Here is a 25,460-nt window from a genome sequence, read left to right as displayed (position 1 = left end):
AATACTTGCTCAGTTTCCTCTTCAGGTTGAAACTAAAAAGGTAGACTTGAGGATGTCTGTGATGTCTTTGCTATCCAAACACACTTATTTCAGGAAGGAGGACACCTGGAGTCAACTTACTTGAGGGAATCCACTTAATTATTAAAATAAATATTTACGCTGAGAACCACAGATATTCCATTCATGTTCTAAGCAGTTGAGTTGGTAAAGATCTTGTTCCCATTTCATAGGAAATAGATTACATTCAATTACTCCTCATAACAGCCAACTGGAAGATTATTCCATTGCTTTTGAAGCACTGGTTAGATTGGTATCTGTGATGGTAGCCAAATAAATGAGGTTTCTGTGTAAGACACACTGGTACTGGACACACTCATTCACCAGACTCTTGTTCTGATACCCCATGATACAGCAGATCATGATACAGCTAGGATCATGATACAGCTAGTCATTCTCCTCCAGGAGCTGCTGGATTGTATCCTGATTAACTTCTGCCTTGCCTCTCAGCCAGTCCAGTATGAAGGTCACTGACAGGTTAGAACCTGGCCTCAGGCCCTGCAGACCTGTGAGCAACTAGACCAGAGCTGACCAGCAGCTAAAAGAGTAAAGCTTTTATGGCCAGTCGAAGTTAAGTTGCTACCAGCTTACAATGGACTGTTTAATCAATAAGATATCTTCTGTAAGCCTCATGGTAACACAAAGCAAAAACCTAGAACAGATGAACAGAAGATAAAGGAAGAAAAAACATCATACCAGCACAGAAAATCACCAATTTACAAAGACAGGCAGAAACAGAGGGAAAATATGAAACAATGAAAATACAAAACAGTTAATAAAATGGCATTTGTAAGTCCTCCCATATCAATAGAAACTCAATGTAAATGGATTGAATTCACCAATCAAAAGGCACAAAGCAGCTGGATGGAATAATAAACAAAACCCAAATATATAATTCCTACAAAAGACTCACTTATAAGCTCAAAGGAATAGGTGGAAAAAAAATTCCATGCAAGTGAAAACCCAAAGAAAGCAGGGATAGTAATAAGTATATCAGAAAAAATAAGGCTTTAAGCCAAAAACTGCAAAAAGAGACAGAGAAGGTCATCATGTAATATAAAAGGGTCAATCCATCAAGAAGATATAACAGTTGTAAATATATATACATCCAACATAGGAGCACCTAACATGCTAAGTAAACACTAACAGATGTGAAGGGAGAAAAAACAAAGATATAGTAAGAGTAGGGGACTTCAATACCCATTATCAACAATGGATACATCATTTTCCAGACAAAAAATCAACAAGGAAACGATGATCTTGAACAATACATTGGACCAAATGGATTCAACAGACATTTTTAGAACAATCCATCCAACAAAAGCAGAATACAGTTTTTTCTCAAGTGTACTTGGAACATTCCCCAGGATTGACCATAAAATAGGGCATGAAACAAGTCTTAGGAAATTAAAGAAAATTGAAATCATATTAAGTATCTTTTCCAGTTACAATGGACTGAAACTAGAAATCAACAAGAAGAAGATGGAAAATCTACAAATGTGTTGAAATTAACACTCACATAAACAACCAATGAATTAAGCAAAAAAAATCAAAACCAAAAATTTAAAAATCTCAAAATCAATAAAAGTGGAAACACAGCATACAAAACCCATAAGTTTTTGTCTCAAACAGCAGTTTTGAGAGGGAAGTATACAGTGATAAATGCATGTAATTAGAAAATAGATCTCAGATTTAAAAACCTAACTTTACACCTCAAGGAACTAGAAACGAAAGAACAAATGAACCCCTAAGTTAGCAGACAGAATAAAATAAAGATCTGGGCAGAAATAAATGAAATAGAGACCAGAAAAAGCAATAGAAAAAAACCCAACAAATCTAAGAGCTGTTGTATTTTTTAAAAATAAAACCAAAACTGACAAACCCTTAGATAAACTAAGAAAAAAAGAGAAGACTCAAAATCAGAAATGAAAGAGGAGACATTACAACTGTTACTACAGAAACACATAGAATTTTTTTAACATCTTTATTGGAGTATAATTGATTTACAATGGTGTGTTAGTTTCTGCTGTATAAAAAAATGAATCAGCTATACATAAACATATATCCCCATATCACCTCCCTCTTGCTTCTCCCTCCCACCCTCCCTATCACACTCCTCTAGGGGGAAACAAAACGCAAAGCTGATCTCCCTGTGCTATGCGGCTGCTTCCCACTAGCTATCTATTTTACGTTTGGTAGTGTATATGTCCATGCCACTCTATCACTTCGTCCCAGCTTACCCTTCCCCCTCCCTGTGTCCTCAAGTCCATTTTCTACGTATGCAACTTTACTCCTGTCCTACCCCTAGGTTCTTCAGGAAAAAAATTTTTTTTAATATTCCATATATATGTGTTAGCATATGGTACTTGTTTTTCTCTTTCTGATTTACTTCACTCTGTATGACAGACTCCAAGTCCATCTACCTCACTACAAATAACTCAACTTCGTTTCTTTTTATGGCTGAGTAATATTTCATGTATATATGAGCCACATCTTCTTTAACCATTCAACTGTCAATGGACACATAGATTGCTTCCATGTCCTGGCTATTGTAAATAGAGCTGCAGTGAACACTGTGGTACATGACTCTTTTTGAACGATGGTTCTCTCAGGGTATATGCCCAGTAGTGGGATTTCTGGGTCGTATGGTAGCTCTATTTTTAGTTTTTTAAGGAACCTCCATACTGTTTTCCATAGTGGCTGTATCAATTTACATTCCCACCAACAGTGCAAGAGGGTTCCGTTTTCTCTACACCCACTCCAGCCTTTACGACCTGTAGATTTTCTGATGATGGCCATTCTGACAGGTGTGAGGTGATATCTCATTGTAGTTTTGATTTACATTTCTCAAATGATTAGTGATGTTGAGCATCCTTTCATGTGCTTGTTGGCAATCTGCATATCTTCTTTGGAGAAATGTCTATTTAGGTGTTCTGCTCATTTTTGCATTAGGTTATTTGTTTTTTTGATATTGAGCTGCATGAACAGCTAGTATATTTTGGAGATTAATCCTTTATCACTTGCTTCGTTTGCAAATATTTTCTCCCATTATGAGGGTTGCCTTTTGGTCTTGTTTAGGGTTTCCTTTGCTGTGCAAAAGCATTTAAGTTTCATTAGGTCCATTTTGTTTTGTTTTGTTTTTATTTCCATTTCTCTAGGAGGTGGGTCAAAAAGGATATTTCTGTGATGTATGTCATAGAGTGTTCTCCCTAGGTGTTCCTGTACGAGTTTTATAGTGTCTGGCCTTACATTTAGCTCTTTAATCCATTTTGAGTTTATTTTTGTGTATGGTGTTAGGAAGTGTTCTAATTTCATTCTTTTACATGCAGCTGTCCAGTTTTCCCAGCACCACTTATTGAAGAGGCTGTCTTTTCTACACTGTATATTTTTACCTCCTTTATCAAAGATACAGTGACAATTTGTGTGTGAGTTTATCTCTGGGCTTTCTACCATAATCCCTTGATCTATATTTCTGTTTTTGTGCCCATACCATAATGTCTTGATTACTGTAGCTTTGTAGTATAGTCTGATGTGTGGTAGCCTGATTCCTCAAGCTCCTTTTTTCTTTCTCAAGATTGCTTGGGCTACTCGGGGTCTTTTGTGTTTCCATACAAATTATGAAAGTTTTTGTTCTACTTCTGTGAAAAATGCCAGTGGTAGTTTGATAGGGATTGCATTGAATGTACAGATGCTTTGGGTAGTAAACTCATTTTCACAATGTTGATTCTTCCAATCCAAGAACATGGAATATCTCTCCATCTGTTTGTATCACCTTTAATTTCTTTCATCAGTGTCATACTTTTCTGCATACAGGTCTTTTGGCTGCTTAGGTAGGTTTATTCCTAGGTCTTTTATTCTTTTTGTTGCAGTGGTAAATGGGAGTGATTCCTTAATTTCTTTTTCAGATTTTTCATCATTAGTGTATAGGAATGCCAGAGATTTCTGTGCATTAATTTTGTATCCTGCTACTTTACCACATTCATTGATCAGCTCTAGTAGCTTTCAGGTAGCATCTTGGGATTCTCTATGTATAGTATCCTGTCATCTGCAAACAGTTACAGCTTTACTTTTCTGATTTGGATTCCTTTTATTTCTTTTTCTTCTCTGATTGCTGTGGCTAAAACTTCCAAAACTATGTTGAATAAGTGGGCAAACTTGTTCCTGATCTTAGTGGAAATGATTTCAGTTTTTCACCATTGAGGATGATGTTGGCTGTGGGTTTGTCATATATTGCCTTTATTATGTTGAGGTAAGTTCCCTCTATGCCTACTTTCTGGAATGTTTTATCATAAATGGGTGTTGAATTTTGTCAAAAGCTTTCTCTGCATCTATTGAGATGATCACACGGATTTTCTCCTTCAATTTGTTAACATGGTGTATCACATTGATTGATTTGCATGTATTAAAGAATCCTTGATTTCCTAGGATAAACCCCACTTGATCATGTTGTATGATCCTTTTAATGTGCTGTTGGATTCTGTTTGCTACTGTTTTCTTGTGCTGTTGGATTTTTGCATCTATGATCATGAGTGATATTGTTCTGTAGTTTTTTTTGTGTGTGTGACATCTTTGTCTGATTTTGGTATCAGGGTGATGGTGGCCTTGTTGAATGAGATATGGAGTTTTCTTTCGTCTGCTATATTTTGGAAGAGTTTGAGAAGGGTAGGTGTTAGCTCTTCTCTAAACGTTTGGTAGAATTTACTATGAAGCCATCTGGTCCTGGGCTTTATTTGTTGGAAGATTTTTAATCACAGTCTAAATTTCAGTGCTTGTGACTGGTCTGTTTATATTTTCTATTTCTTCCTGTTTCAGTCTTGGGAGGTTGTGCTTTTCCAAGAATTTGTCCATTTCTTCCAGATTGTGCATTTTATTGGCATATAGTGCTTGTAGTAATCTCTCATGACCCTTTGTATTTCTGCAGTGTCAGTTGTTAGTTCTACTTTTTCATTTCTAATTTTATTGATTTGAGTATTCTCCCTTTTTTTTTGATGTGTCTGACTAGTGCTTTATCAGTTTTGTTTATCTTCTCAAAGAACAAGCCTTTAGATTTATTGATCTTTGCTCTTGTTTCCTTCATTTCTTTCTCATTTATTTCTGATCTGATCTTTTTGAGTTCTTTCCTTTTGCTAACTCTCGGTTCTTTTGTTCTTCTTTCTCCAATTGCTTTAGGTATAAGTTTAGGTTGTTTATTTGAGATGTTTCTTGTTTCTTGAGGTAGGATTGTATTGCTATAAACTTCCCTCTTAGAACTGCTTTTGCTGCATTCCATAGGTTTTGAGCCATCATTTGTTCATTGTCATTTTTTTCTTGGTATTCTTTGATTTCCTCTTTGATTTCTTCAGTGATTTCTTGCTATTGAGTAGTATGCTGTTTAGCCTCCACATGTTTGTACATTTCACAGATTTTTTTTCCTGTAATTGCTATCTAGTCTCCTAGCATTGTAGTCACAAAAGATACTTGATGTGATTTTAATTTTCTTAAATTTACCAAGGCTTGATTTGTGACCCAAAATATTATCTACCCTGGAGAATGTCCCATAAGCACTTGAGTAGAAAGTGTATTCTGTTGTTTTTGGATGGAATGTCCTATAAATATCAATTAAGCCCATCTTATATAATGTGTCATTTAAAGCTTTTGTTTCATTTTTTATTTTCATTTTGAATGATCTGTCCATTGATGAAAGTGGGGTGTTAAATTCCCCTACTATGATTGTGTTGCTGTCAATTTCCCCTTTTATGGCTGTTAATGTTTGCCTTATGTATTGATGTGCTCCTATGTTGGGTACATAGATATTTACAATTGTTATATCTTCTTGGATTGATCCCTTGATCATAATGTAGTGTCCTTCTTTGTCTCTTGTAGTCTTTATTTTAAAGTCTATTTTATCTGATACGAGAATTGCTACTCCAGCTTTCTTTTGATTTCCATTTGTTTGGAATATCTTTTTCCATCCCTTCACTTTCAGTCTGTATGTGTTCCTAGGTCTGAAATGGGTCTCTTATAGACACCATATATACGGATCTTGGTTTTTTTACCAATTCAGCCAGTCTGTGTCTTTTGGTTGGAGCATTTAATCCATTTACATTTAAGGCAGTTATCAATATGTCTGTTCCTATGAACATTTTCCTAATTGTTTGGGGTTTGTTATTGTAGGTCTTTTCCTTCTCTTGTGTTTCCCACCTAGAGAAGTTCCTTTAGCATTTGTTGTAAAGCTGGTTTGGTGGTGCTGAATCCTTTTAGCTTTTGCTTGTCTGTAAATGTTTTCATTTCTCCATTGAAGCTGACTGAAATCCTTGCTGTTTAGAGTAATCTTCATTTTAGTCTTTTCCCTTTCATCACTTTATTTTTTTTCCTTAACATCTTTATTGGAGTATAATTGCTTTACAATCGTGTGTTAGTTTCTGCTTTACAACAAAATGAATCAGTTATATATATACATATGTTCCCATATCTCTTCCCTCTTGCATCTCCCTCCCTCCCACCCTCCCTATCCCACCCCTCCAGGTGGTCACAAAGCACCGAGCTGATCTCCCTGTGCTATGCGGCTGCTTCCCACTAGCTATCTACCTTACATTTGGTAGCGTATATATGTCCATGCCTCTCTCTCACTTTGTCACACCTTACCCTTCCCCTTCTCCATATCCTCGAGTCCATTCTCTAGTAGGTCTGTGTTTTTATTCCTGTCTTACCCCTAGGTTCTTCATGACATTTTTTTCTTAAATTCCATATATATGTGTTAGCATACGGTATTTGTCTCTCTCTTTCTGATTTACTTCACTCTGTATGACAGACTCTACGTCTATCCACCTCATTACACATAGCTCAATTTCGTTTCTTTTTATGGATCAGTAATATTCCATTGTATATATGTGCCACATCTTCTTTATCCATTCATCCAATGATGGACACTTAGGTTGTTTCCATCTCTGGGCTATTGTAAATAGAGCTGCAATGAACATTTTGGTGCATGACACTTTTTGAATTATGGTTTTCTCAGGGTATATGCCCAGTAGTGGGATTGCTGGGTCATATGGTAGTTCTATTTGTAGATTTTTAAGGAACCTACATACTGTTCTCCCCAGTGGCTGTACCAATTTACATTCCCACCAGCAGTGCAAGAGTTTTCCTTTTTCTCCACACCCTCTCCAGCATTTATTATCTCTAGATTTTTTGATGATGGCCATTCTGACCAGTGTGAGATGATATCTCATTGTAGTGTTGATTTGCATTTCTCTAATGATTAGTGATGTTGAGCATTCTTTCATGTGTTTGTTGGCAGTCTGTATATCTTCTTTGGAGAAATGTTTATTTAGGTCTTCTGCCCATTTTGGGGTTGGGTTGTTTGTTTTTTTGTTATTAAGCTGCATGTGCTGCTTATAAATTTTGGAGATTACTCCTTTGTCAGTTACTTCATTTGCAAATATTTTCTCCCATTCTGCAGGTTGTATTTTGGTCTTGTTTATGGTTTCCTTTGCTGTGCAAAAGCTTTGAAGTTTCGTTAGGTCCCATTTGTTTATTTTTGTTTTTATTTCCATTTCTCTAGGAGGTGGGTCAAAAAGGATCTTGCTGTGATTTATGTCATAGAGTGTCCTGCCTATGTTTTCCTCTAAGAGTTTGATAGTTTCTGGCCTTACATTTAGGTCTTTAATACATTTTGATCTTATTTTTGTGTATGGTGCTAGGGAGTGATCTAATCTCATACTTTTATATGTACCTGTCCAGTTTTCCCAGCACCACTTATTGAAGAGGCTGTCCTTTCTCCACTGTACATTTCTGCCTCCTTTATCAAAGATAAGGTGACCATATATGCGTGGGTTTATCTCTGGGCTTTCTATCCTGATCCATTTACTTATCTTTCTTTTTTTGTGCCAGTACCATACTGTCTTGATTACTGTAGCTTGGTAGTATAGTCTGAAGTCAGGGAGCCTGATTCCTCCAGCTCCGTTTTTCATTCTCAAGATTGCTTTGGCTATTCGGGGTCTTTTGTGTTTCCACACAAATTGTGAAATATTTTGTTCTAGTTCTGTGAAAAATGCCAGTGGTAGTTTGACAGGGATTGCACTGAATCTGTAGATTGCTTTGGGTAGTAGAGTCAATTTCACAATGTTCAATCTTCCAATCCAAGAACATGGTATATCTCTCCATCTATTTGTATCATCTTTAATTTCTTTCATCAGTGTCATAATTTTCTGCATACAGGTCTTTTGTCTCCTTAGATAGGATTATTCCTAGATATTTTATTCTTTTTGCTGCAATGGTAAATGGGAGTGTTTTCTTGATTTCACTTTCAGATTTTTCATCATTATTATATAGGAATGCCAGAGATTTCTGTGCATTAATTTTGTATCCTGCTATTATACCAAATTCATTGATTAGCTCTAGTAGTTTTCTGGTAGCATCTTTAGGATTCTCTATGTATAGTATCATGTCATCTGCAAACAGTGACAGCTTTACTTCTTCTTTTCCGATTTGGATTCCTTTTATTTCCTTTTCTTCTCTGATTGCTGTGGCTAAAACTTCCAAAACTATGTTGAATAAGAGTGGTGAGAGTGGGCAACCTTGTCTTGTTCCTGATCTTAGTGGAAATGCTTTCAGTTTTTCATCATTGAGAACGATGTTGGCTGTGAGTTTGTTATATATGGCCTTTATTATGTTGAGGAAAGTTCCCTCTATGCCTACTTTCTGCAGGGTTTTTATCATAAATGGGTGTTGAATTTTGTCAAAAGCTTTCTCTGCATCTATTGAGATGATCATATGGTTTTTCTCCTTCAATTTATTAATATGGTGTATCACATTGATTGATTTGCATATATTGAAGAATCCTTGCATTCCTGGAATAAATCCCACTTGGTCTTGGTGTATGATCCGTTTAATGTGCTGTTGGATTCTGTTTGCTAGTATTTTATTGAGGATTTTTGCATCTATGTTCATCAGTGATATTGGCCTGTCGTTTTCTTTCTTTGTGGCATCTTTGTCTGGTTTTGGTATCAGGGTGATTGTGGCCTCGTAGAATGAGTTTGGGAGTGTTCTTCCCTCTGCTATATTTTGGAAGAATTTGAGAAGGATAGGTGTTAGCTCTTCTCTAAATGTTTGATAGAATTCACCTGTGAAACCATCTGGTCCTGGGCTTTTGTTTGTTGGAAGATTTTTAATCACAGTCTCAATTTCAGTGCTTGTGATTTGTCTGTTCATATTTTCTATTTCTTCCTGATTCAGTCTTGGCAGGTTGTGCATTTCTAAGAATTTGTCCATTTCCTCCAGGTTGTCCATTTCATTGACATAGAATTGCTTGTAGTGATCTCTCATGATCTTTTGTATTTCTGCTCTGTCAGTTTTTACTTCTCCTTTTTCATTTCTAATTCTATTGATTTGAGTCTTCTCCTTTTCTTTCCAGATGAGTCTCACTATTGGTTTATCAATTTTGTTTATCTTTTCAAAGAACCAGCTTTTAGTTTTATTGATTTTTGCTATCGTTTGCTTCATTTCTTTTTCATTTATTTCTGATCTGATTTTTATGATTTCCTTCCTTCTGCTAACTTTGGGGGTTTTTCTGTTCTTCTTTCTGTAATTGCCTTAGGTGCAAGGTTAGGTTGTTTATCCGAGGTGTTTCCTGTTTATTAAGGTAGGACTGTATTGCTATAAACTTCCCTCTTAGGACTGCTTTTGCTGCATCCCATAGATTTTGGGTCGTTGTGTCTCCATTGTCATTTGTTTCTAGGTATTTTTTTAATTTCTTCTTTGATTTCTCCAGTGATCACTTCGTTATTATGTAGAGTATTGTTTAGCCTCTATGTGTTTGTATATTTTACAGATATTTTCCTTTAATTGATATCTAGTCTCATAGCATTGTTGTTGGAAAAGATACTTGATACAATTTCAATTTTGTTAAATTTACCAAGGCTTAATTTGTGACCCAAGATATGATCTATCCTGGAGAATGTTCCATGAGCACTAGAGGAAAATGTGTATACTGCTGTTTTTGGATGGAATGTCCTATAAATATCAATTAAGTCCATCTTGTTTAATGTATCACTTAAAGCTTGTGTTTCCTTACTTACTTTCACTTTGGATGATCTGTCCACTGGTGACAGTAGGCTGTTAAAGTCCCCTGCTATGAATGGGTTACTGTCAATTTCCCCTTTTATGATTGTTAGTATTTGCCTTATGTATTGAGGTGCTCCTATGTTGGGTGCATAAATATTTACAATTGTTATATCTTCTTTTGGATCAATCCCTTGATCATTATGTAGTGTCCCTCTTTGTCTCTTCTAATAGTCTTTATTTTAAACTCTATTTTGTCTGATATGAGAATTGCTACTCCAGCTTTCTTTTGGTTTCCATTTGCATGAAATATCTTTTTCCATCCCCTTACTTTCAGTCTGTATGTGTCTCTAGGTCTAAAGTGGGTCTCTTGTAGGCAGCAAATATATGGGTCTTGTTTTTGTATCCATTCACTGAGTGTGTGTCTTTTGGTGGGTGCATTTAGTCCATTTACATTTAAGGTAATTATCGATATGTAGGTTCCTATTCCCATTTTCTTAATTGTTTTGGTTTTGTTATTGTAGGTCTTTTCCTTCTCTTGTGTTTCTTGCCTGGAGAAGTTCCTTTAGCAGTTGTTGTAGAGGTGGTTTGGTAGTGCTGAACTCTCTCAGCTTTTGCTTGTCTGTAAAGGTTTTAATTTCTCCATCAAATCTGAATGAGATCCTTGCCAGGTAGAGTAATCTTTGTTGAAGGTTTTTCTTCTTCATCACTTTAAATAGGTCCTGCCAGTCACTTCTGGCTTGCAGAGTTTCTGCTGAAAGTTCAGCTGGATTCCTTTGTGTGTTATTTGTTGTTTTTCCCTTGCTGCTTTTAATATGTTTTCTTTGTATTTAATTTTTGACAGTTTGATTAATATGTGTCTTGGCATATTTCTCCTTGGATTTATCCTGTATGGGACTCTTTGTTCTTCCTGGACTTGACTAACTATTTCCTTTCCCATATTAGGGAAGTTTTCAACTATAATATCTTCAAATGTTTTCTCAGTCCCTTTCTTTTTCTCTTCCTCTTCTGGAACCCCTATAATTCAAATGTTGGTGCGTTTAATGTTGTCCCAGAGGTCTCTGAGACTGTCCTCAGTTCTTTTCATACTTTTTTCTTTTTTCTGCTCTGCAGTAGTTATTTCCACTATTTTATCTTCTAGGTCACTTATCCGTTCTTCTGCCTCAGTTATTCTGCTATTGATCCCATCTAGAATATTTTTAATTTCATTTATTGTGTTGTTCATTGTTGTTTGTTTCATCTTTAGTTCTTCTAGGTCCTTGTTAAGTGTTTCTTGCATTTTGTGTATTCTATTTCCAAGATTTTGGATCATCTTTACTACCATTATTCTGAATTCTCTTTCAGGTAGACTGCCTATTTCCTCTTCATTTGTTAGGTCTGGTGGGTTTTTATCTTGCTCCGTCATCTGCTGTGTGTTTTTCTGTCTTCTCATTTTGCTTATCATACTGTGTTTGGGGTCTCCTTTTTGCAGGCTGCAGGTTCATAGTTCCCGTTGTTTTTGGTGTCTGTCCCCAGTGGCTAAGGTTGGTTCAGTGGGTTGTGTAGGCTTCCTGGTGGAGGAGACTAGTGCCTGTGTTCTGGTGGATGAGGCTGGATCTTGTCTTTCTGGTGGGCAGGTCCACGTTTGGTGGTGTGTTTTGGGGTGTCTGTGGACTTATTATGATTTTAGGCAGCCTCTCTGCTAATGGGTGGGTTGTGTTCCTGTCTTGCTAGTTGTTTGGCATAGGATGTCCAGCACTGTAGCTTGCTGGTCGTTGAGTGAAGCTGGGTGCTGGTGTTGAGATGGAGATCTCTGGGAGATTTTTGCCATTTGATATTATGTGGAGCTGGGAGGTCTCTTGTGGACCAGTGTCCTGAAGTTGGCTCTCCCACCTCAGAGGCACAGCACTGACTCCTGGTTGCAGCACCAAGAGACTTTCATCCACACGGCTCAGAATAAAAGGGAGAAAAAGTAGAAAGAAAGAATTAGTAGAAGTAGAAAGAAAGAAAGAAAGAACGAGGGAGGGAGGGAGGGAGGAAGCAAGGAAAGAGGGAAGGAAGAAAAAAAAGAAAGAAGATAAATTAAAATAAAATAAAGATAAAATATAATAAAGTTATTAAAATAAAAATATAATTATTAAGAGAAAACAAACAGCAGACAGATAGAACCCTCGGATAAATGGTGGAAGCAAAGCTATACAGACAAAATCTCACACAGAAGCATATACATACACACTCACAAAAAAAGGAAAAGGGGAAAAAATAATAAATCTTGCTCTCAACATCCACCTCCGTAATTTGGGATGATTCTTTGTCCATTCATGTATTCCACAGATGCAGGGTACGTTACGTTGATTGTGGAGATTTAATCCGCTGCTTCCGGGAGAGATTGCTGGGAGGCTGCTGGGAGAGATTTCCCTTTCGTTTTTTTGTTCTCACATCTCCCGGGGTTCAGCTTTGGATTTGGCCCCGCCTCTGTGTTTAGGTCGCCTGAGGGCATCTGTTCTTCACTCAGACAGGACAGGGTTAAAGCAGCCACTGATTCGGGGGCTCTGGTTCACTCAGGCCGTGGAGAGGGAGGGGCACGGAGTGCGGGGTGAGCCTGCGGCAGCAGAGGCCAGCATGACGTTGCACCAGCCTGAGGCATGCCATGCATTCTCCATGCATGCATCCAGGGGAGATGGCCCTGGATCCCGAGACCCTGGCAGTGGTGGGCTGCACAGTCTCCCCGGAAGGGAGGTGTGGATAGTGACCTGTGCTCGCACACAGGCTTCTTGGCGGTGGCAGCAGCAGCCTTAGCGTCTCATGCCCATCTCTGGGGTCTGCACTCTTAGCCACGGCTTGCGCCCGTCTCTGGAGCTCCTTTAAGCAGCGTTCTTAATCCCTTCTCCTCGCGCACCAGGAAACAAATAGGGTAGAAAAAGTCTCTTGCCTCTTCGGCAGGTCCAGACATTTCCCCGGACTCCCTCCCGGCCAGCCGTGGTGCACTAACCTCCTGCAGGCTGTGTTCACGCTGCCAACCCCAGTCCTCTCCCTGCACTCTGACCGAAGCCCGAGCCTCAGCTCCCAGACCCGCCCGCCCCGGCAGGGAGAGCAGACAAGCCTCTCGGGCTGGTGAGTGCCGGTTGGCACCGATCCTCTGTGCAGGAATCTCTCCGCTTTGCCCCCCATACCCCTGTTGCTGTGTTCTCCTCCATGGCTCCAAAGCTTTGCCCCTCTGCCACCCGCTGTCTCTGACCGTGAAGGGGCTTCCTAGTGTGTGGAAAACTTTCCTCCTTCACAGCTCCCTCCCACTGGTGCAGGTCCCGTCCCTATCCTTTTGTCTCTGTTTATTCTTTTTTCTTTTGCCCTACCCAGGTACGTGGGGGGTTTCTTGCCTTTTGGGAGGTCTGAGGTCTTCTGCCAGCATTCAGTAGTTGTTCTGTAGGAGTTGTTTCACGTGTAGATGTATTTCTGGTGTATCTGTCGGGAGGAAGGTGATCTCTGCATCTTACTCTTCTGCCATCTTGCCGGAAGCCCCCCTTTCATCACTTTAAATATGTCCTGCCACTCCCTTCTGGATTACAGAGTTGCTGCTGAAAGGTCAGCTGTTAACCTTATGGGTATTCCCTTGTAGGTTATTTATTGCCTTTCCCTTGTTGTTTTGATTATGTTTTCTTTGTATTTAATTTTTGATAGTTTGATTAATATGTGTCTTGTTATGTTTCTCCTTGGATTTATCCTGTCTGGGACTCTCTGCACTTCCTGGACTTGATTGACTATTTCCTTTCCCATAATAGGGAAGTTTTCAACTATAATCTCTTCAAATATTTTCTCAGACCCTTTCCTTTTCCTGGGACCCCTATAATTCGAATGTTGGTGCGTTTAATGTTGTCCCAGAGGTCTCTGAGACTGTCCTCAATTCTTTTCATTCTTTTTCATTTATTCTGCCCTGCAGTAGTTATTTCCACTATTTTGTCTTCCAGGTCACTTATACCTTCCTCTGCCTCAGTTATTCTGCTATTGATTACTTATAGAGAATTTTTAATTTCATTTATTGTGTTGTTCATCATCGTTTGCTCTTTATTTCTTTTAGCTCCTTGTTAAAGGTTTCTTGTATTTTCTCCATTCTATTTCTGAGATTTTAGATTATCTTTACTATCATTACTCTGAATTCTTTGTCAGGTAGTCTTCCTATTTCCTCTTCATTTATTTGGTCTGGTGGGTTTTACCCTGCTCCTTCATCTGCTGTGTGTTTTTCTGTCTTCTCATTTTGCTTAACTAACTGTGTTTGGGATCTCCTTTCTGCAGACTGCACATTCATAATTCCCATTGTTTTTGGTGTCTGCCCCCAGTGGGTATGGTTGTTTCAGTGGTTGTGTATGATTCCTGCTCCAGGGGACTTGTACCTGTGTTCTGGTGGATGAGGCTGCATCTTGTCTTTGTGGTGGGCAGGACCATGTCCAGTGGTGTGTTCTGGGCTGTCTGTGAAATTATGATTTTAGTCAGCCATCCTGCTAATGGGTGGGGTTGTGTTCCTGTCTTGCTAGTTGTTTGGCATAGGGTGTCCAGCACTGTAGCTTGCTGGCCAATGAGTGAGCCTGGTCTTAGCTTTGAGAATGGGATCTCTAAGAGAGTTTTTGCCATTTGATATTATGTGGTGCCGGGAGGTCTCTTGTGGACCAATGTCCTCAACTCGGCTCTACCACCTCAAAGGCGCAGGCCTGACACCCGGATGGTGAACCAAGACTCTGCCTGCCACCTGGCAGGTCTTCCTAAAGCCAGGCCACCTGCAGCAGCCTGACCAATGGAATATTCAAATTGGAATTGTTGCCTTAGCACTGGGTGCTAGAGGAGGTCTCCTTCAGAAATATCCATATCAGAAACACAAAAGCATGGACAGTTCCCTTATATGTTCTAAAGACTTCCAACAAGGGCAAAAATTCAATTCAATGGAGGGAAGGAAAGTCTTTTCAACTAATAGCAGAGAAATAATTAGCTATTCATATGGAGAATCTTGATCTTTACCTCTAATGTGTGGTTTTTATTAATTTGAAGTGACTCCTCCACTGTCTCTTTCCCTTTCTGTCAACTGAAGCAGAAGAGTCTGAGCCTTTAGAACTGAGTAGTACTCCTCAACATTGTCGAGGTTTTCAAAAACGAGAAAAGCGTGAGAAATTGTCACAGCCAAGAGGAGCTTATGGAGACATGAAGACTAAATGTAATACTCTATCCTTGGCTTCCTGCAGCAGCCTGGGCCCACATCCCTTTCAAGCATTGGCTCCTGGGCCCAAGATTTCCAGATACCCAGAAGGGGGAGGGGGTCAGAAATGCATAGAATCTTAAGAAACTATTGTGAATATTTATATGCCAAAAAAATTGGATAACCTAGAAGAAATAGATAAATTTCTGGAAACATACAACCTACCAAGACTGAATCAAGAAGAAAAGGAAAGGTACAATAAGCACATAATAAGAAGGGGATTGAATCAGTAATCAAAAACCTCTCAACACAGAAAAGCCTAGGTCCAGATAACTTAACTGGTGAATTCTACCAAGTGTTTAAAGAAGGATTAACACCAATCCCTCTCAAACCCTTCCAAAATTGAAGAGGAAGGAGCACTTCCAAACTAATTTTGTGAGGCTAGATTATCCTGATACCAAATCCAGATAAGGACACTACAATAAAAAATATAGACCAATGTCCCTGATGAATATAGATATAAACATTCTTAGAAATATTAGCAGACCTAATTCAACAACACATTAAAAGGGTTATACATCATGGCCAAGGGAGACATCCCTGGATGCAAGGATGGTTCAAAATATGCAAATCAATCAATATGATATACCACATTAATAATAAAGGACAAAAACCATATGATTATCTCCACAGATACAGAAAAAATACATTTGGAAAAATAAAATATTCTTTCATGATTAAGACCCTCAACAAATTGGGTATTGAAAGAATATACCTCAACATAATAAAGGCCATATATGACAAACCTACAGCTAACATTATATTCAATGGTGAAAAATTCAAAGCTTTTTCTCTAGGATCAGGAATAAGTTCAGGATGCCCACTCTTATTCAACATAGTACTGGAAGTCCTAGCTAGAGCAGTTAGGGGAAAAAAGAAATAAAGGAATCCAAATTGAAAAGCAAGAAGTAAAATTGTCATTATTTGCAATGATATGATCTTATATATGGAAAATCCTAAAGACTCAACCAGAACACTTGGAACTAATCAATGAATTCAGTAAAGTTGCTGGATATAAAAATCAACATACAGAAATCAGTGGTGGTTTTATACACTAACAAAGGAACAGCAAAAATTAAATAAATAAATTGTATCTCATCGATCATTCACAACAGCATCAAAAGCAATAAAATACTTAGGATCGAATTTAACCAATGAATAAAAGATCTATACAATAAAATCTACAAGACCTTGATGTAAGAAATTGAAAAGATGCAAACAAATGGAAAAATATACCGTGTTCATGGATCAGAAGAATTAATATTGTAAAGTGTCCATTCTACTCAAAACATCTACTTATTTGATACAATCCCTATCAAAATTCCAATAGCATTTTTCACATATATAGAAAACACAATCCTAAATTTTGTATAGAAATACAAAAGATCCCAAATAAGCCCAAGCAATTCTGAGAAAAAGCAAGGCCAGAGGCATCATACTTCCTGATTTCAAACTAGTATACTACAAATCTATAGTAATAAAAACAATATGGTACAGGATAAAAGTAGACCTTTAGGCCAATGGAACAGAATAAAGAGCCCAGAATTAAACCTCCACTTGTATGTTCAACAAATGAAAAGCCAAGAAAACACTCAGTGGGGAAAGGAGAGTCTCATCAACAAATGGTGTTGGGAAAACTGGATAACCACACACAAAAAAATGAAACTGGACCCCCATCTTACACCACTCACAAAAAATAACTCAAAATGGATTAAAGACTTGAACATAAGACCTGATACCATGAAACTCCTAGAAGAAAACAGTGAAGAAAATCCTTGATATTGGACTGGCAATTATTTTTCAGATATGACACCAGAAACCTCAGGCAACAAAAGCAAAACTCAACAAGTGAGACTTCATCAAAATTAAAAACTTCTTCATAGCAAAAGGCACTATGAAGAAGCAGCAGTCTAAAGAAATGAAACAGTAACCTACAGAATAGGAGAAAATATTTGCAAAACATGTATTGGATAAGGGGTTAATATAGAAAGTATATAAAGATCTCATACCATTCAATAACAATAAAATAAGCAATCTGGTTTAAAAAAAAATGGGCAGAGGAACAAAATAGGCATTTTTCCAAAGAAGACATCCAAATGGCCAATATGTAACACAGTGAGGTATTATCTCACACCTATTAGAATGGCAGTCATCAAGAAGACAAGAGTTAACAAGTGTTGGCAAGGATGTGGAGAAAAGGGAACACTTGGGCAGCATTGTTGGTGGGAATGTAAATTGGTTCAGCCACTATGAACAGTATAGAGATTACTCAAAAAAATTAAAAATAAAATTACCATATGATCCAGTAGTTCCACTTCTGGCTATATATCCAAAGGAAATGAAAACAGAAGTTTGAAGAGCTATATACACTCCCTTGTTTATTGCAGCATTATTTACAATAAAGACATGAAAATAACCTAAGTGTCCATCAATGAATGAATGGATTAGAAAGTTGTGGTATATTTACACAATGGAATATTATTCAGCCACAAGAAAAAAGGAAATCCTGACAATTGTAACAACGTGGATAGACCTTGAGGACTTCATGCTAAGTGAGATGTCAGACAGAGAAAGACATATACTGTATGATATCACTTAATATGTATAATCAAGAGAGCCAAACTCATAAGAACAGAGAGCTGAATGGTGGTTACCAGAGGCTGGTGGTGGGGGATTGAGGTTGGGTTGTTTAAGGGGACAAACTGAGTAGTAGATAAGTAAGTCCTGGGGAGCCAATGCAGAGCATAATAATCATAGTCAACAGTACAGTGTTATAAACTTCAAAGTTGCTAAGAGACTAGACATTAATTGTTCCCACTACAAAAAAATGATAATTATTTGATGATATGGGGGTGCCAACTAATGCGAAGGAGATAATCATACTGCAATATATAAATGTATCAAATCAACATGTTGCACACCCTAAACTTACACAATGCTATATTTCAATTTTACAAAATGAACACTTTGCCTGGAGATATTTTCCCTACTCAAGGCATGAGATATTTCTTATTTCAGGGAAAAGACTGAAATCCCCTCTACCAAGTTAGGCACTTTTATCTTAAGTAGTTACGTGTGTGTGTGTGTGTGTGCATGTGTGTGTGTGTGTGTGTCCATTACTGACATGCTATCATCAGGTTATTTTGTGAGGTCATCGAGCTGTTCTTACTTAGGATAAAATTATGTTAAAACCAGGCAATGTTAGATAATGCATATGAGGTTTAACAAATGAAGGAAGGAATTGACATTTCCTAAACTGAACCAGACAGGTCAAAGAGAAGTAGTGGAAAGGAAAGAGCACAGTATATTTGGGAACATGTCCAGTGCTTGCCAGGTGCCTTAATATGTGTGTGGAATGAACATGATTGAACCTTAAAGATCAGTTACCATTTTTCTTTATAAACAGGCATGCTCATGCTTCTTTCATTTCTTACAATAAAAGGCACTGAGCCTATATATCCTTGTGGATAAAAATGGAGATATGTGCTAATTCCTAGAGAAATGCAAATCAAAACCAAATGAGGTGTCACCTCACACTGGTCAAAACGGCCATCATTAAAAAGTCTACAAATAACAAATGCTGGAGGGGGTGAGGATAAAAGGGAACACTCTTGCACTGTTGGTGGGAATGTAAACTGGTTCAGCCAGTTTACTGTGGAAAATAGTATGAAGGTTCCTCAAAAATCTAAAAATAGAGTTGCTGTATGATCCAGCAATCCCACTCCTTGGTGTATATCCAGACAATAATGCAAAAAGTTACACACACTCCTATGTTGATAACAGCACTATTTACAATAGCCAAGAAATGGAAACAACCTAAATATCCACTGAATGGATAAAGATGTGATATATATATATATATATATATATATATATATATATATACACATGCACACACATAATGTATACCTATATATATATATATACTGTATATCTTTATATATATAATGAATATATTTAGATATACAATAGAATATTACTCAGCCATGAAAAAGAATGAAATAATGCCATTTGTAGCAACATAGATGGACCTAGAGATTATACTAAGCAAAGCCAATGGAAGACAAATATCATATGATATTGCTTATATGTGGAATCTAAAATAAGACACAATTGAACTTATCTAAAAATAAGAAAGAGATTCACAGACGTAGAAAACAGACAAGTAGTTGCCAAGGAAGAGGAGGAGTGGTGAGGGAGGGAGGGATTGGGAGCTGGGGATAAGCAGATGCAAGCTATTATATAAGGATGGATAAAAAACAAGGTCCTGCTAGATAAACCATAATGGAAGAGAATATGAAAACGAATATCTATCTATCTATCTATATCTATATATATACATATATATATATGAATCACTTTGCTGTAGAGCAGAAATGAACACATTGTAAATCAACTATACCTCAATAAAATATTTTAAAATGGAAATATGAATACCTATTTTATTGGGTTTTGATAAAAATAATTGAAATAAGACACATCTCAGACACATGGGATGTGCTATTATGCACCTGGGAATCCTGTAGTGCTGTGCGTGGCAGGGTATGTCATCTCAGGCTCAACAAACATTTCCCCCTTCACTCAATTTCCTTCTTGCCTCGCCCAAATGCAACATTGAAACAGCACACTGAGTTTTTCTTCTTTTTATGATAAAAAATATATATTCAGCTAGATATCTTTTTGCTATAGTTTTTAACATCTTTATTGGAGTATAATTGCTTTACAATGGTGTGTTAGTTTCTGCTGTATAACAAAGTGAATCAGCTATACATATACATATATCCCTATATCCCCTCTCTCTTGCAGCTCCCTCCCACCCTCCCTAACCCACCCCTCTAGGTGGACACAAAGCACCAAGCTGATCTCACTATGCTATGTGGCTGCTTCCCACTAGCTATTTAACATTTGGTAGTGTATATATGTCCGTGCCACTCTTTCACTTCGTCCCAGCTTACCCTTCCCCCTCCCCAGGTCCTCAAGTCCATTCTCTATGTCAGCATCTTATTCCTGTCCTGCCCCTAAGTTCTTCAGAACCATTTTTAAATTTTTCTATATTCCATATATATGTGTTACCATATGGTATATGTTTTACTCTTTCTGACTTACTTCACTCTGTGTGACAGTCTCTAGGTCCATCTACCTCACTACAAATAACTCAATTTCATTTCTTTTTAAGGCGAGGTGATATTCTATTGTGTATATGTGCCACATCTTCTTTATCCATTCATCTGTTAATGGAAACTTAGGTTGCTTCCATGTCCTGGCTATTGTAAATAGAGCTGCAATGAACATTGTGGTGAATGACTCTTTTTGAATTATGGCTTTCTCAGGGTATATGCCCAGTAGTGGGATTGCTAGGTCGTGTAGTAGTTCTATTTTAGTTTTTTAAGGACCCTCCATACTGTTCTCCACAATAGCTGTATCAATTTATGTTCCTATCAACCGTGCAAGAGGGTTCCCCTTTCTCCACACCCTCTACAGCATTTATTTTTTGTAGATTTTTTGATGATGGCCTTCTAACTGGTATGAGGGGATAAGTCATTCTAGTTTTGATTTGCATTTCTCTAATGATTAGTGATGTTGAGGATCCTTTCTTGTGTTTTTTGGAAATCTGTATATTTTCTTTGGAGAAATGTCTATTTAGGTCTTCTACCCATTTTTGGATTGGGTTGTTTATTATTTTGATATTCAGCTGTGTGAGCTGTTTGTACATTTTGGAGATTAATCCTTTGTTGGTTGCTTCATTTTCAAATATTTTCTCCAATTCTGAGGGTTGTCTTTTGTCTTGTTTATGGTTTCCTTTGCTGTGCAGAAGATTTTAAGTTTCATTAGGTCCCATTTGTTTATTTTTGTTTTTATTTCCATTTCTCTATGAGGTGGGTCAAAAAAGACCTTGCTGTGATTTATATCAAAGACTGTTCTTCCTATAGTTTCCTCTAAGAATTTTATACTGCCTGGCCTTATTTAGGTCTTTAATCCATTTCGAATTTCTTTTTGTGTATGGTGTTAGGAAGTGTTCTAATTTCATTCTTTTACATATAGCTGTCCAGTTTTCCCAGCACCACTTATTGAAGAGGCTGTTTATTATCTATTGTATATTCTTCCCTCCTTTATCAAAGATAAGGTGGCCATATGTGTGTGGGTTTATCTCTGGGCTTTCTATCCTGTTCCATTGATCTATATTTCTGTTTCTGTGTGAGTACCATACTATCTAGATTACTGTAGCTTTGTAGTATAGTCTGAAGGCAGGGAGCCTGATTCCTCCAGCTCTGTTTTTCTTTCTAATGATTGCTTTGGCTATTCGAGTTCTTTTGTGTTTCCATACAAATTGTGAAATTTTTTGTTCTACTTCTGTGAAAAATGACATTGGTAGTTTGACAGGGATTGCATTGAATCTGCAGATTGCTGTGGGTAGTATAGTCATTTTCACAATGTTGAGTCTTCCAATATAGGAACATGGTATATCTCTCGATCTGTTTGTATAGTCTTTAATTTCTTTCATCAGTATCTTACAGTTCTCTGCATATAGGTCTTTTGTCTCCTTATGTAGGTTTAATCCTAGGTCTTTTATTCTTTTTGTTGCAGTGGTAAATGGGAGTGTTTCCTTAATTTCTCTTTCAGATTTTTCATCATTGGTGTATAGGAATGCAAGAGATTTCTGTGCATTAATTTTGTATCCTACTACATTACCAAATTCATTGATTAGCTCTAGTAGTTTTCTGGTGGCATTTTTAGGATTCTCTATGTATAGTATCATGTCATCTGCAAACAGTGACAGTTTTACTTCTTCTTTTCCAATTTGCATTCCTTTTATTTCTTTTTCTTCTCTGATTGCTGTGGCTAGGACTTCCAAAACTATGTTGAATAATAGTGGTGAGAGTGGACATCCTTGTTTCGTTCCTGATCTTAGAGGAAATGCTTTCAATTTTTCACCATTGAGAATGATGTTTGCTGTGGGTGTGTCATATATGGCCTTTATTATGTTGAGGTAAGTTCCCTCTATGCCTACTTCCTTGAGGATTTTAATCATAAATCAGTGTTGAATTTTGCCAAAAGCTCTTTCTGCATCTATTGAGATGATCATATGTTTTTTATCCTTCAGTGTCTTAATATGGTTTATCAAATTGATTGGCTTATGTAAGTTGGGGAATCCTTGCATTCCTGGGATAAACCCCACTTGAGCATAGTATTTGTTGAGGATTTTTGCATGTATGTTTATCAGTGATTTCGGCCTGTAGTTTTCTTTTTTGTGATGTCGTTGTCAGGTTTCGCTATCATGGTGACTGTGGCCTCATAGAATGTGTTTGGGAATGTTCTTCCCTCTGTTATATTTTGGAAGAGTTTGAGAAGGATAGGTTTTAACTCTTCTCTAATTGTTTGGTAGAATTCGCCTGTGAAGCCATCTGCTCCTGGACTTTTGTTTGTTGGAAAATTTTTAGTCACAGTTTCAATTTCAGGGCTGTGATTGGTCTGTTTATATTTCCTATTTCTTCCTGGTTCAGTCTCGGAAGTTGGTGCTTTTCTAAGATTTTTTCCATTTCTTCCAGGTTGTCCATTTCATTGGCATATAGTTGCTTGTAGTAATGCCTCATGATCCTTTGTATTTCTGCAGTGTCAGTTGTTACTTCTTCTTTTGCATTTCTTTTTTTTTTTTTTTTTTTTTTTTTTGCGGTACGTAGGCCTCTCACTGTTGTGGCCTCTCCCATTGTGGAGCACAGACTCCAGACGTGCAGGCTCAGTGGCCATGGCTCACGAGCCCAGCCGCTCCGTGACATGTGGGATCTTCCCAGACTGGGGCGTGAACCCGTGTCCCCTGCATCGGCAGGAGGACTGTCAACCACTGCGCCACCAGGTAAACCTTGCATTTCTAATTCTGTTGATTTGGGTCTTCTCCCTTTTTTTCTTGATGAATCTGGCTAATGGTCTATCAGTTTTGTTTACCTTCTCAAAGAACCAGCTTTTAGTTTTATTGATCTTTGCTATCGTTTCCTTCATTTCTTCTTCATTTATTTCTGATCTGATGTTTATGCTTTCTTTCCTTCTTCTAACTTTGTGTTTTATTTGTTCTTCTTCCTCTAATTGCTTTAGGTGTAAGGTTAGGTTGTTTTTTTGAGATTTTTCTTCTTTCTTGAGGTAGGATCATATTGCTATAAACTTTCCTCTTAGAACTGCTTTTGCTGCATCCCATAGGTTTTGAGTCATCATATTTTCACTGTCATTTGTTTCTAGCTATTTTTCATTTCTTCTTTGATTTCTTCAGTGATCTCTTGGTTATTTAGTAGAGTATCGTTTAGCCTCCATGTGTTTCTATTTTTTACAGGTTTTTTCCTGTAATTTATATCTAGTCTCAAAGCCTTGAGGTCAGAATAATACTTGCTACGATTTCAATTTTCTTAAATTTACCAAGGCTTAGTTTGTGACCCAAGATATGATCTATCTGGGAGAATGTTCCATGAGCACTTGAGAATAAAGTGTATTCTGTTGTTTTTGGTGGAACGTCCCATAAATATCAATTAAGTCCATTTTATTTAATGTGTCGTTTAAAGCTTGTGTTTCCTTATTTTCATTTAGGATGATCTGTCCATTTGTGATAGTGGGGAGTTAAAGTCCCCTAGTATCATTGTGTTACTGTCAATTTCCCCTTTTATGGCTGTTAGCATTTGCCTTATGTATTTAGGCGTTCCTCTGTTGCATGCATAAATATTTACAATTGTTATATCTTCTTCTTGGATTGATCCTTTGATCATTATGTGGTGTCCTTTGTCTCTTGTCTTTATTTTAAAGTCTATTTTGTCTGATATGAGAATTACTACTCAAGCTTTTTTTGATTTCCATTTGCATAAAATATCTTTTTCCATCCCCTCACTTTCAGTCTGTATATTTCCCTAGGTCTGAAGTGAGTCCCTTGTAGACAGCATATATATGGGTCTTGTTTTTGTATCCATCCAGCCACTCTATGCCTTTTGGTTGAAGCATTTAATCCATTTATATTCCAGGTAGTTATAGATATTTGTGTTCCTCTTACCATTTTCTTAATTGTTTTGGGTTTGTTATTGTAAGTCTTTTCCTTCTCTTTTGTTTCCTGCCTAGAGAAGTCCCTTTAGGATTTGTTTTAAAGCTGGTTTGGTGGGGCTGAATTTTCTTAGCTTTTCCTTGTCTGTAAGGTTTTAATTTCTCTCTTGAATCTGAATGAGTTCCTTGCTGGGTAGAGTAATCTTGGTTGTAGGTTTTTCCCTTTCATCACTTTAAATATGTCCTGCCACTCCCTTCTGTCTTGCAGAGTTTCTGTTGAAATATCAGCTGTTAGCCTTATGGGGATTCCCTTATATGTTATTTGTTGCTTTTCTCTTGCTGTTTTTAATAGTTTTTTCTTTGTATTTAATTTTTGATAGTTTGATTAATATGTCTTGGCATGTTTCTCCTTTGATTTATCCTTATAGGTCTCTCTGCACTTCCTGGATTTGATTGGCTATTTCCTTATCCAGGTTAGGGAAGTTTTCAACTATAATGTCTTCAAATATTTTCTCAGTCCTTTCTTTTTCTCTTCTTCCCTGGGACCACTTTAATTCAAATGTTGGTGCATTTAATTTTGTCCCAGAGGTCTCTGAGACTTTCCACAATTCTTTTCATTCTTTTTTCTTTATACTGCTCTGTGGCAGTCATTTCCACTACTTTATTTTTCAGGTCACTTATCCATTTTCTGCCACAGTTATTCTGCTATTGATTCCATCTAGAGAATTTTTAATTTCTTTTATTGTGTTGTTCATGATTGTTTGTTTGCTCTTTAGTTCTTCTTGATCCTTGTTAAATGTTTCTTGTATTTTCTCCATTCTATTTCTGAGATTTTGGGTCATCTTTACTATCATTACTCTGAATTCTTTTCAGGTAGACTGCCTATTTCTTCTTCATTTGTTTGGTCTTGTGGGTTTTTACCTTGCTTCTTCATCTGCTACATATTTCTCTGTCTTTTCATTTTTTTAACTTACTGTGTTTGGGGCCTCCTTTTTGCCAGCTGCAGTTTTGTAGTTCCTGTTGCTTTTGGTGCCTGCCCCTAGTGGGTGAGGTTAGTTCAGTGGCTTGTGCAGGCTTCCTTTTGGAGGGGACTGGTACCTCTGTTCTGTTAGGTGGGCCTTGATTCCCT

General features: G+C 37.3%; 1 protein-coding gene and 1 pseudogene across 2 annotated transcripts in view; one reads left to right on the top strand and one right to left on the bottom strand.

Moving 5' to 3' along the window:
• Nucleotides 1–25,460, top strand: part of KHDRBS2 (KH RNA binding domain containing, signal transduction associated 2) — a 728,302-nt gene that overhangs the window by 524,186 nt on the left and 178,656 nt on the right. The gene's annotated exons all lie outside the window — the stretch shown is intronic.
• Nucleotides 254–690, bottom strand: LOC105747886 (SS18-like protein 2; annotated as a pseudogene).

Source organism: Orcinus orca, chromosome 10 (genome assembly GCF_937001465.1).
Source record: "Orcinus orca chromosome 10, mOrcOrc1.1, whole genome shotgun sequence".
Classification (NCBI taxonomy): domain Eukaryota; kingdom Metazoa; phylum Chordata; class Mammalia; order Artiodactyla; family Delphinidae; genus Orcinus; species Orcinus orca.
Note: the sequence above shows the minus strand (reverse complement) of the source record. Positions and strands in the feature narration are given on the sequence as shown.